The sequence below is a fragment of the Salvelinus sp. IW2-2015 genome, linkage group LG13 (assembly GCF_002910315.2).
Source record: "Salvelinus sp. IW2-2015 linkage group LG13, ASM291031v2, whole genome shotgun sequence".
NCBI lineage: Eukaryota > Metazoa > Chordata > Actinopteri > Salmoniformes > Salmonidae > Salvelinus > Salvelinus sp. IW2-2015.
The window spans coordinates 25,929,114-25,942,699 of NC_036853.1; the positions used below are offsets into that span (position 1 = coordinate 25,929,114).

Sequence of the window (13,586 nt, forward strand, 5' to 3'; positions counted from 1 at the left end):
GCGGAAGGTTTAAAAAATAAAAATAAAGACTTTTAGTCACCAAAGTACCGGAGTATTCTTCAATAACTAATAAAACATTAAAACAATGAATTGTAAACTGTGTCGAGATTTCCAAGATGTGTCTATAGAATAGAATACAGAAGTMCCTATAGAATGTCTTAAAGGCGTCTTCATTTTGTAAGACAGGGGTGTTGAACTCATTTTGTCCCAGGGGACGCATTCAGTCTTCAACAAGGTCCAGAGGGCTACATAAAAAAACTTGTCAAGAAATTGTATTAATACAGGTGCATTATCATTTCTACACAGTTTCCATTTGTCATTTTATAGTATATTGAGTTTGTCCCCCCCAAAAAAAGAATGTGCACAAAATAAAGTGAACATACCCCGGTCTTAAGACATGTCACGAGACGTCTTCATTTATATGATAGAGAAAAACAGAGACAGAGAAAAGAGAAAGAGAGCTAGACAAAGAGAGGGAGAGATAGAATATAGAAAGAGAGAGATGAGAGAGCGAGAGAGAGAGAGAGAGAGACAGAGAGAACTAGAAAGAGATATGGTAAGGAGAGGGAGCGAGAGACTGGAACAGTGAGAAGAGCCCTCCGTGTGTGTGCTTTCAGGGAAGCTAGCTGACGTGAGGAAGTGTTGAGGAGATGCGTCAGTTATAGCACAGCTTTTTTATCTGGTGAGATCTTACTGGCAATGTAACCCAGCTCTCTGTGTTGCCAGCTCTGACTCACTGATCAAGAGAGACGAACGTCTATGAGTGCAGGCCAAGTTTCTAGGTGCGTGCGTGAATTTTCCTGTGTCTGAGTGATGCCTTTCTGACAATGAACACACCTGAGAGGCCGTATTCAGTATGACCTATATAGTAGATGGTGTCAGAGGAAAGCCCATAAAATTGTCAGAGACTCCAGTACAGTCTTGCTGTATAGACTGTTTTCTCTACTACCGCACGGCAAGCAGTACCGGAGCGCCAAGTCTAGGACCAAAAGGCTCCTCAACATCTTCTACCCCCAAGCCATTAGACTGCTGAACAATTCATAAAAACCGCCTCTGTACAATTTACATTGACACCCCCCCCCCCCGTACACTGCTGCTACTTGCTGTTGTTTGTTACCTATGCATAGTCACTTCGCCCAACCTACATGTGCAGATTACCTCAGCCTGTACCCCTGCACACTGACTCGGTACCGGTGCCCCTTGTATATAGCCTCGTTATTGTTATTCTGTTACTTTTTATTACTACTTTTTTATTTTAGCTTACTTGGTAATTTTTTTCTTTTCTTGAACTGCACTGTTGGTTAAGGGCTTGTAAGTAAGCATTACATGGTAAAGTCTACACTTGTTGTATTCGGCGCATGTGGCAAATAAAGTTAGATTTTATTTAACTCGACTGTCCCTGTTAGGCCCCACCTACACTCAAGTCTCCAAAAATCCATGGGGTGTACCACAGCCTACAGCTTCCTATACATCAACTGCTGTTCATCACTAATCTCAATAATACATCTACACTTAGTTACAAAATGACTTTCTCAAGCCGAGAGAACGCCTGCGCCTCTCCCTCCTCCCTCCCTCATAGGCGGTGTTGTTGAGATAAAGGCCTCATCACGGGGGACAGCACAGGCCTGTAGGTAGAGACGCTCAGGCAACTACAGCTCCCGTTGCTATGTAAACATCCCTACAACTCTCTAGTCTATAGCACCACACAGTCATAAGTCCGTCCCAAATGGCATCCTATTCCTTACATAGTGCATTACTTTCAACCAGAGCCCTGTGGTCAAAAGCAGTGCACTACTGCATATAGGGAATAGGTTACTAATTGAGACGCAACCATAGTCTACGTACCGTCTGGCTAGCTGCTCTGACTGTTAGCATGAATCACACTCCAACGTCTGGTTTACGTCCTGGGAAGGAACTCTCTCTCTCTTTGGTTTGGCTCAGTGTGTGTGTGTGTGTGTGTGTGTGTGTGTGTGTGTGTGTGTGTGTGTGTGTGTGTGTGTGTGTGTGTGTGTGTGTGTGTGTGTGTGTGAGAGAGCATGCGGAGTGTGCCCATTTGGACTGACTCTCTCTCCTCCCACTCTCGTCCGCCATCCTCCCCTCTCAGATTACAGCAGTTGCACAATCCATTTTGGCAGTCCCCTCCTCATGCTGCAGGCCTTAACAGCAGCGTTGTGGATATAGATGGTGATTTCAGGCTAACCTTTTCTTCAACTATGGGGAATGGGATAAAACAGCTTCTCTAGCACCCAGAGGTGTGTGTCTGACAGCCAAGCTTGGAGCTGGAAATAAAATAAAAAGAGTTAAGAAATGTGGTACACTGAGAACATTAAAAAGAAAAGGGTAGATTGCTATAAAAGTTTAATTTATAAGAGTATTTGAACCATATTTATTTCACTTGGAGTCATGGAATTAAAGTCCCAATCAAAATAAAGTCCACTCTATATTTTAACTTTTCCAGTTGAAAACTATATTCCAAGTATACAGTGGGGGGAACAAGTATTGGATACACTGCCGATTTTGCAGGTTTTTCTCTTACAAAGCATGTAGAGGGCTGTAATTTTTATCATAGGTACACTTCAACTGTGAGAGACGGAATCTAAAACAAAAATCCAGAAATCACATTGTATGATTTTTAAGTAATTAATTTGCATTTTATTGCATGACATAAGTATTTGATACATCAGAAAGGCAGAACTTAATATTTAGTACAGAAACCTTTGTTTGCAATTACAGAGATCATAGGTGTCCTGTAGTTCTTGACCAGGTTTGCACACACTGCAGCAGGGATTTTGGCCCACTCCTCCATACAGACCTTCTCCAGATCCTTCAGGTTTCGGGGCTGTCGCTGGGCATACGGACTTTCAGCTCCCTCCAAAAATGTTCTATTGGGTTCAGGTCTGGAGACTGGCTAGGCCACTCCAGGACCTTGAGGTGCTTCTTACGGAGCCACTCCTTAGTTGCCCTGGCTGTGTGTTTCGGGTCGTTGTCATGCTGGAAACCCCAGCCACGACCCATCTTCAATGCTCTTACTGAGGGAAGGAGGTTGTTGGCCAAGATCTCGCGATACATGGCCCCATCCATCCTCCCCTCAATACGGTGCAGTCGTCCTGTCCCTTTGCAGAAAAGCATCCCAAGAATGATGTTTCCACCTCCATGCTTCACGGTTGGGATGGTGTTCTTGGGGTTGTACTCATCCTTCTTCTTCCTCCAAACACGGCGAGTGGAGTTTAGACAAAAATCTCTATTTTTGTCTCATCAGACCACATGACCTCTCCCATTCCTCCTCTGGATCATCCAGATGGTCATTGGCAAACTTCAGACGGGCCTGGACATACGCTGGCTTGAGCAGGGGGACCTTGCGTGCGCTGCAGGATTTTAATCATGACGGCGTAGTGTGTTTACTAATGGTTTTCTTTGAGACTGTGGTCCCAGCTCTCTTCAGGTCATTGACCAGGTATGCGTGTTAAGTTTCTGGGCTGATCCCTCACCTTCCTCATGATCATTGATGCCCCACGAGGTGAGATCTTGCATGGTGCCCCAGACCGAGGGTGATTGACCGTCATCTTGAACTTCTTCCATTTTCTAATAATTGCGCCAACAGTTGTTGCCTTCTCACCAAGCTGCCTATTGTCCTGTAGCCCATCCCAGCCTGATGTCCTTACACAGCTCTCTGGTCTTAGCCATTGTGGAGAGGTTGGAGTCTGTTTGATTGAGTGTGTGGACAGGTGTCTTTTATACAGGTAACGAGTTCAAACAGGTGCAGTTAATACAGGCAATGAGTGTAGAACAGGAGGGCTTCTTAAAGAAAAACTAACAGGTCTGTGAGAGCCGGAATTCTTACTGGTTGGTAGGTTATCAAATACTTATGTCATGCAATAAAATGCAAATTAATTACTTAAAAATCATACAATGTGATTTTCTGGTAAGTAGGAAAACCTGCAAAATCGGCAGTGTATCAAATACTTGTTCTCCCCACTGTACATACAGTAAAGAACACACACTTAAGGTTAAAAAAAAAAATTGGAGCAAAATAGTGTTTTTTTTAGACATTCAAGGGTTTGCCAATTCAAGGAGTTGGTCTGATGGTGCACTCTGATATCATCTGCCTCCCCCTTGCTTGCGGGAACAATGAAGGAGCAATTGAGCACAAACGAGTAAAGGCCCACCCTCCCACTTGTGCCTTGTACCACCTATTGAGATGTGCCTTTTGGTAAGTAAATCAGGTGATCATTGAGGTTCTAGGGCAGGTGGAGTGGGTTTTTAAGTAAATTGGTTACTCAGGCCTGGGTGACTCACTTGGTTTGTCACGTTACCATTGTCTTTTATAGCTCTTAGAAGTAGATATGAGTGAATCCTGAGCACCATCTATATGTGTCTGTCATCATTCCAAAGTCCTAACATACAGTACAACCATGCCTTCCAATTGAGACTAAATGATCCAGAAGATTAACAACAACATGACAATATTCAACCCAATCTGGCATTACAGACCCCTCTTCTCTCGGCTCTGTATCACTCATCAGAACGAGCTGCCTGTGAGATCATAACACATGATGGAACAGATCGAGGAGAAAAAGTGCCTTGGCACTCAACACGTGTTTCTGAGAGAGCCTTCAGCCCTGCGTTGTGCCTTCATAATAACCACCATCCTGCCAGAGCTGTTTTTGGCAAGTGCATCAAATTAATATCTGGCATGACTTCCACTTTATTTCGCAGCGAAACCTGAGGTCGACTCAATCCATCCATAATATATCCTTTGGAGAATAAAGAGTTTTGGCAAGGTGAAGAGAGGCACACAAAAGGAGAAAAAAAAAGTAGCAGGGTAACTGCACAAAAAMAACAAATAGTCTCAGTGAAAAGAGAGAGAGAGAAAGACAGCAAAGCAGAATGGGGCAGACAGACAAACGGGAAGAGAGAGATCAAGGTGCTTTGAGTAAAACTTCAGAGTTATGGCTTGTATCCTGGATTGGATTACGATGAGAGATTCATCACAGACCAATTTAAACATTATGTAACTAAAAGCACTCCTGACAAGTTTAAAGGGCAGATGTGACTCTTCAAGACAGAAACAGAGAGACAAACAGAAGACATTGTCACATCTTTAACACCACTTAGTTCAATGACAGACAATATAAGATCATGATCTTTCATCATTAGTAGGATATTCACACTTACAAGACTTCACAAATATTAGTCCTGTGTGAGACCCTAAACCTTGTGATGATAAAGATGTGATTGAAGACTAACTGTGCTGGTCCTTTATGAACTAGTGTGGTACACTTCTAGAGCTACGGATATAAGGTTTTAGCTGCAAGAGAACGCTTCTGAGATAAATGGGTTAAAAGTCCCTAACCCTCACTGGTTTGAATGGCGTCAGCTATTTTTTTTWAAATCTTGTATTCTTTTGAACTATTGACCTTTTAGAGTTCATTGGACATTGAACAGAACAAGGCTATGTCAATAACTCAATTTGAACAAAAATGCCGATAGAATCTTATAGTCCCAAGCTCTCGCACTGTGTGTGTGTGTGTGTGTGTGTGTGTGTGTGTGTGTGTGCATCTGTGTGTATGCTGCTGAGGTGTAGGTTGCCATTGGGACATTAGGAAGGCTTCAACATAGGTGCCTCAAGAACGCACATATTTACTTTATATAAGAACTATGCAAGAAATACCAGTGGTGTAAAWTAACTAAGTACAAACACTTTGAAGTACTACTTAAAGGTAGACTAGAATTGTATGCCACATGCTTCGTAAACAACAGGTGTAGTAGATTTCCGCCACAACTAAGAGCGTTGAAGCACGAGGATAAACTTCTCAGCAGTTTTGGTCCCGTACCTACCACGCTCTAACAGCGTGAAGTGAAACCATGCACATGCGTAGATACTGTGTGTGACCGCGTAAGAGCGAAGTCTTGCATCTCGCTCATCGCAACATCTGTGGTGCTGCTCGTGGCAATGTCATTTAGCTGAGTCTACATTTAAGTAGTTTAAGCTTGGGCGATATTAGGCTTGGGCGATATACCGTTTATACCATATATTTTGACGATATAAGATGTATATATGTCACGCCCTGACCGTAGAGATCTTTTTATTCTCTATGTTTGGATGGTCAGGGTGTGACTCGGGTGGGAAACTCTTTGTTCTTTGTTTCAATGTTTTGGTTCTCAATCAGGGACAGCTGTCTATCATTGTCTCTGATTGGGAATCACACTTAGGCAGCCTTTTTTCCTTTTGTAATTGTGGGTAGTTGTCTTTGTTAGTGGCATTATAGCCTAAGTAAGCTTCACGGTCGTGTCCTAGTTCTTTGTTTTTGTTGGCGACATTTATAAATAAAATAAATGTACGCTCACCATGCTGCACCTTGGTCCGGTCATTTCCACGACGACAGCGATCGCGACAATATATATATATACATACAGTTGAAGGCGGAAGTTTACATACACCTTAGCCAAATACATTTAAACTAAGTTTTTCACAATTCCTGACATTTAAACCTAGTAAGAATTCCCTGTCTTAGGTCAGTTAGGATCACCACTTCATTTTAAGAATGTGAAATGTTAGAAGAATAGTAGAGAGAATTATTTATTTCAGCTTTTATTCCTTTCATCACATTCCCAGTGGGTCAGAAATTTACACACACTCAATTAGTATTTGGTAGCATTTGGTAGCATTGCCTTTAAATTGTGTAACTTGGGTCAAACATGTTAGGTAGCCTTCCACAACCTTCCCACAACACTTTCTATYGGATTGAGGTCAGGGCTTTGTGATGGCCACTCCAATACCTTGACTGTGTTGTCCTTAAGCCATTTTGCCACAACTTTGGAAGTATGCTTAGGGTCATTGACCATTTGGAAGACCCATTTGCGACCAAGCTTTAACTTTGKCTGATGTCTTGAGATGTTGCTTCAATGTATCCACATATTTTCCCTACCTCATGATGCCATCTATTTTGTGAAGTGCACCAGTCCCTCTTGCAGCAAAGGACCCCCACAACATGATGCTGCCACCGCCGGGCTTCACGGTTGCGATGGTGTTCTTCGGCTTGCAAGCCGTCCCTTTTTCCTCATAACATAACAATGGTCATTATGGCCAAACAGTTCTATTTTTGTTTCATCAGACCAGAGGACATTTCTCCAAAAAGTAAAATTTTTGTCCCCATGTGCAGTTGCAGACTGTAGTCCTGCTTTTTTATGGCGGTTTTGGAGCAGTGGCTTCTTCCTCGTTGAGCGGCCTTTCAGGTTATGTCAATATAGGACTCGATACTTTTGTGCCTGTTTCCTCCAGCATCTTCACAAGGTCCTTTGCTGTTGTTCTGGGATTGATTTGCACTTTTCTCACCAAAGTACGTTCATCTCTAGGATACAGAACGCGTCTCCTTCCTGAGCGGTATGCTGGCTGCGTGGTCCCATGGTGTTTATACTTGCGTACTATTGTTTGTACAGATGAACTTGGTACCTTCAGGCGTTTGGAAATTGCTCCCAAGGATGAACCAGACTTGTGGAGGTCTCCAAGTAAAGAGCCATACTTGAAAACAGGCCTTGAAATACATCCACAGGTACACCTCCAATTGACTCAAATTATGTCAATTAGCCTATCAGAAGCTTCTAAAGCCATGACATCCTTTTCTGGAATTTTCCAAGCTGTTTACAGGCACAGTGACCTTAGTGTAAGTAAACTTCTGACCCACTGGAATTGTGATACAGTGAATTATAAGTGAAATAATCTGTCTGTAAACAATTGTTGGAAAAATTTACTTTGTGTCAATGCCAAGTCAGATGTCCTAGAGAGTGTAATCGAGTTCACCAACTCGTGTGGTGTGCTTTGTTGTCCAAATGCCTGGTTGCTGTGTGCTTGACTTTTGTTTGCCCTATCGCTTTGTTCACGACAGAAACTATAGTTTGTTAACAAAACATTTGTGGAGTGGTTGAAAAACAAGTTTTAATGACTCCAACCTAAGTGTATGTAAACTTCCGACTTCAACTGTGTAAATATATATATCCATACACACACACACACACGACCGTTCAAAAGTTTGGGGTCACTTAGACATTCCATGTTTTTGAAAGAAATGAACATTTTTGGTCCATTAAAATAACATCAAATTAATCAGAAATACAGTGTAGACATTTTACTGTTGTAAATTACTATCGTAGCTGGAAACGGATGATTTTTAATGGAATATCTACATAGGCGCACAGAGGCCCATTATCAGCAACCATCACTCCTGTGTCCCAATGGCACGTTGTGTTAGCTAATCCATGTTGATCGTTTTAAAAGGCTAATTGATCATTAGAAAACCCTTTTGCAATTATGTTAGCACAGCTGAAAACTGTTGTTCTGATTAAAGAAGCAATAAAACTGGCCGTCTTTAGACTAGTTGAGTATCTGGAGCATCAACATTTGTGGGTTCGATTACAGGCTCAAAATGACCAGAAACAAATTACTTTCTTCTGAAATTCGTCAGTCTATTCTTGTTCTGAGAAATTAAGGCTATTCTATGTGAGAAATTGCCAACAAACTGAAGATCTGGTACAAAGCTGTGTACTACTGCCTTCACAGAACAGAGCAAACTGACCAGAATGGAAAGAGGAGTGGGAGGCCCCGGTGCACAACTGAGCAAGACGACAAGTACATTAGAGTGTCTAGTTTGAGAAACAGATGCRTCACAAGTCCTCAACTGGCAGCTTCATTAAATAGTACCCACACCACTGCCTCGCGGGGGCTGCGTGCTACACCACTGCTTATAACTAACTATAAGTTAAGTATAACTAGAAGAAATCTAAGAATTATTTCCAGCTCAAGGCTCCAGCTATGCATTTGGCTTGCTAACTTGCTAGCTAAGTGGCTAGGTGTCAAGATAAAGCTTCTTGGTTACAGCAGAGACATTCAATCCCCTCCTTGATCAAGATCCCTATTACCTAAATTATTTTGTGCGTCAAAAAATATAACAGCGCCCCTTGTGTGCATATTCGGTAATACCGACGGTATGAAAGTCTAGATACCGCCCAACCCTAACTCTCATACACTTTCCCTGACACCACTAAAGTACTTGCTACATTTCAAATGCTCAGGCAGGACAGTAATATGGTCAGTAAAGCACCTATCAATCACTAAGTTTTGGAGTGAGCCCCTGGCTGTCCGTAATAAAAAAAATAAAAAATCAATTGGGCCGCCTGGTTTGCTTAATATAAGGAATTTGATGTATAGCATTTACTTTTTACTTTTAGTATAATAATTGATTGAGCACTTTTCCACCAATGTACTTAAGTACTTATAAAACCAGATACATTTGGACTTTTACGTAAGTAGTATTTTACTGGGTGACTTTCACTTTTAGTTGAGTCACTTTCTATAAAGGTGCACTATGCAGAAATCGCTCTGCCATTTCCTGCTTGCTAAAATTCTAATAGTTAGCCTAATTTCAGTTTGTGACAAAACAAGGAAGTATAGTGTAGAGAGATTGTTAGGATGGTGCCGAAGAGAATGGCTGACGTTTTAAATGCTCCTAACCAACTGTGCTATTTCGTTAGTTTTTTCTGCGTTGTTTGGAACTTATTTTTTACACTTATTTTGTACATAATGTTGCTGCAACCGTCTCTTATGACCTAAAATAACTTCTGGACATCAGAAGAGCGATTACGCACCACGAACTGGAAGAAGCTTTTTCCTTTAACGAGTCCGACGAGAAGGATATACTGCTTTCCCGGGAACAGGCCCAAACCCCCGTCATTTGCATGAAGAAAAGACGAAGGGGGCGCAGATCGGGCTGCCTTCTGGGAATCTGTAGGCGAGCAAGTAAACTCCCACCGCCATCCGTTCTACTGGCTAACATGCAATCACTGGAAAATAAAATTGATGACTTACGATTAAGATTATCCTACCAATGGGACATTAAGAACTGTAATTTCTTGTGTTTAACCGAGCCGCGGCTGAGCGACGACATGAATAATATAGAGCTGGCGGGATTTTCATGCACCGGCAGAACAGAGAAGAAGCTACGTCTGGTAAAACGAGGGGTGGGGGTGTGTGTCTTTTTGTCAATAACAGCTGGTGCGCGATGTGTAATATTAAAGAAGACTCGAGGTATCGCTCGCCTTAGGTAGAGTACCTTATGATTAGCTGAAGACCACAGCATCTACCAAGAGAGTTCTCATGTATATTATTCGTAGCCGTCTATTTACCACCACAGACCAATGCTGGCACTAAGACCGCACTCAACCAACTCTATAAGGCCATAAGCAAACAAGAAAATGCTCATCCAGAAGTGGCACTCCTAGTGGCAGGGGTCTTTAATGCAGGAAAACTTAAATCAGGTTTTCAAATTTTTACCAGCATATCACATGTGCAACCAGAGGTAAAAAAAACTCTAGACCACCTTTACTCCACACACAGAGATGCATAGAAAGCTCTCCCCCGCCCTCAATTTGGCAAATCTGACCATAATTCTATCCTCCTGAATCCTGCTTACAAGCAAAAACTAAAGCAGGAAGTACCAGTGACTCGCTCAWTATGGATGTGGTCAGATGACGCGGATGCTACGCTACAGGACTGTTTTGCTAGCACAGACTGGAATATGTTCCGGTATTCATCCAATGGCATTGAGGAGTATACCACCTCAGTCACTGTCTTCCTCAATAAGAGCATCGATGACGTCGTCGTCCCCACAGTGACCGTACGTACATATCCCAACCAGAAGCCATGGATTACAAGCAACATCCACATCGAGTTAAAGACTAGAGCTRCCGCTTTCAAGACGCYGGACACTAATCCGGACGCTTATAAGAAATTCTGCTATGCTCTCAGACAAACCATCAAACAAGCAAAGCGTCAATACAGGATTAAGATTGAATCCTACTACACCGGCTCTGACGCTCTTCGGATATGGCAGGGCTTGAAAACTATTACGGACTACAAAGGGAAATCCAGATGCGAGCTTGACCAGACGAGCTAAATGCCTTTTATGCCCACTTTCAGGGAAGCAATACTGAAGCATGCAGAAGAGCACCAGAAGTTCTGGATGACTGTGTGATAACGCTCTCGGTAGCCTATGTGAGCAAGACCTTTAAACAGGTCAACATTCACAAAGCTGCGGGGCCAGACGGATTACCATGACTTGTACTCAAAGTAAGCTCGTACCAACTGGCAAGTGTCTTCACTGACATTTTCAATCTCTACCTGACCGAGTCTGTAATACCTACATGTTTCAAGCAGACCACCACAGTCCCTGTGCCCAAGGAACTGAAGGTAGCCTGCCTAAATGATTACCGTCCCGTAGCACTCACGTCGGTAGCCATGAAGTGCTTTGAAAGGCTGGTCATGGCTTACATCAACAGCATCCTCCCGGATACCTTAGACCCACTCCAATTCGCCTACTGCCCCAACAGATCCACAGATGACGCAATCTCAATCGCACTCCACACTGAACTTTCTCACCTGGACAAAAGGAACACCTAAGCTAAGGACCCTGGGACTAAACACCTCCTTCTGCAACTGGATCCTCGGCATCTGACCGTAAGGTGCTACAGAGGGTAGTGCGTACGACCCAGTACATCACTGGAGCCAAGCTTCCTGTCATCCTGGACATACATAATAGCCTGTGTCAGAGGAAAACCCATAAAATTGTCAGAGACTCCAGTCACCCAAGTCATAGACTGTTTTCTCTGCTACCGCACGGCAAGCAGTTGCGGAGCACCAAGTCTAGAAACAAAAGGCTCCTTAACACCTTCTACCAAGCATAAGACTGCTGAACAATTAATAAAATGGCCACCGGCTACTTATATTGACGACCCCCCCCCCCCCCCCCCAAACAATTTGTTTTGTACACTGCTGCTACTCGCTGTTTATTATCTATGCATAGTCACTCTACCCCTACTTACATGTACAAATTACCTCAACTAACCTGTACCCCCACACACTGACTTCGGTCCTCCTGTAAATAGCCTCGTTATTGTTATTTTATTGTATTACTTTTTATTATTTTTTACTTTAGTTTATTTGGTAAATATTTTCTTAACTCTGAACTGCACTGTTGGTTAAGGGCTTGTAAGCATTTCACGGTAAGGTCTACACTTGTTGATTTTGGCACATGTGACAAATAAAGTTTGACTTGATTTGAGAATCATTGTACCATCTAAACCGCTATAAAATATATTTTCCATAACCCAAAATATTGTATTTCCAGCTGTTTGAAGCTGGTGTTCAAAACCAAAAGTAAAAGACGTAAAAATTTAACTTTAGAACGGGAAGCACAGAAGTAACACACATAGAACAGATCTACCACTTCTTAGACTTGCTTTCAATGAGAAAGAAATGTGAGTTACAGATCTGTCAATGTCAATTTTCTCAGGTCGCCCGAAGTTACATATTGCAGCTTTAAGGTGTATTTACTTTTACTCAAGTATGAACATTTTGAACGTTTTCCACCACTACGAAATGCAACAATGCTGGCAGCCGAGTGCATGTGGAGGAATTTAGTGGAAAATATAATGCGTGAGCTCATTGTGTCAACGTGGGAGAGATAGTGTTTGCTCCACTCAGAGCAGATACTGCCTGGACCACTATTGTTCGCTATATGGTCAACATCAAGTCTCTGGAGAGAATGGCTACTGCCTACAGAGAATAGTGCAAATGRTGTAGTCAAAGCTGATGTGTTATGGTAAGTTCTTTAATACGATGACGGTTGTTATCAAAATGTTCCACTTCAGGCACTCACAATACAAAACTATGTTTTTTTATGTTAGATCACACATTACAGGCCGTATAGGAAATTCATCAATTCTTAATAAAAACAAGATAAATGCTTCACAAATCATTAACAAGCATAGTCATTACATAAAAGGTAATTACTTCCATTCACTTATTAATGATTTCTAAAGAATCTACYTAGGTCTTACGAGGAGTTTATGAAGTTTGGTTAAAGTGGCACCCAATGTTGGACTCAACATCCGACACCCTTCCTACAACCAACCACAGGTTTTCTGAAAACGTCATCCTATTTGTTTGCTTGTTGTTGTTTTTCTCTTTGGTCTGCCTTGCCAAATGGCTATAAATCACTGTGCTTTTGGCTTTGTCTGAAGGCAGATAAATGTGGAGGCATCATGGAGGCCTTCTGGACCTGCTATAAGATTGAAGCTGTCAGCACTTAATGCAAATCTCCCTGCCTCAGCCCCCGCCTCCTCAGCCCCCGCCTCCTCAGCCCCGCCTCCTCAGCCCCCGCCTCCTCAGCCCCCCCCCGCCCTCCTCAGCCCCCGCCTCCTCAGCCCCCCGCCTCTTCAACCCCGCCTCTTCAACCCCGCCTCCTCAACCCGCCGCCTCCTCAACCCGCCTCCTCAACCCCGCTCCTCAACCCCGGCCTCCTCAACGCCGCGCCTTCCTCAACCCAGCCCTGCTTCCTCAGTGCTGTTTCAACCCTGTCTGAGCCCTGCCTCCTCAGTGCTGTTTCAACCCTGGCTGAGCCCTGCCTTAACCCTGCCTCAGTCTCAAAGCTCTGACAACCACTCTCTGCTCTGGGGAGGCTTTCCTGCCTGCTGGGGGAGACAGTGGAAATTCCCCAAATGTGTACCGATTTGTGATTGTCTGACAAAAACAT

The 13,586-nt window shown here is 43.0% G+C and overlaps 1 protein-coding gene across 1 annotated transcript in view; it reads right to left on the reverse strand.

Moving 5' to 3' along the window:
• LOC111972360 (transforming growth factor beta receptor type 3) overlaps positions 1 to 13,586 on the reverse strand; it is a 145,441-nt gene that overhangs the window by 125,155 nt on the left and 6,700 nt on the right. The window lies entirely within an intron of this gene.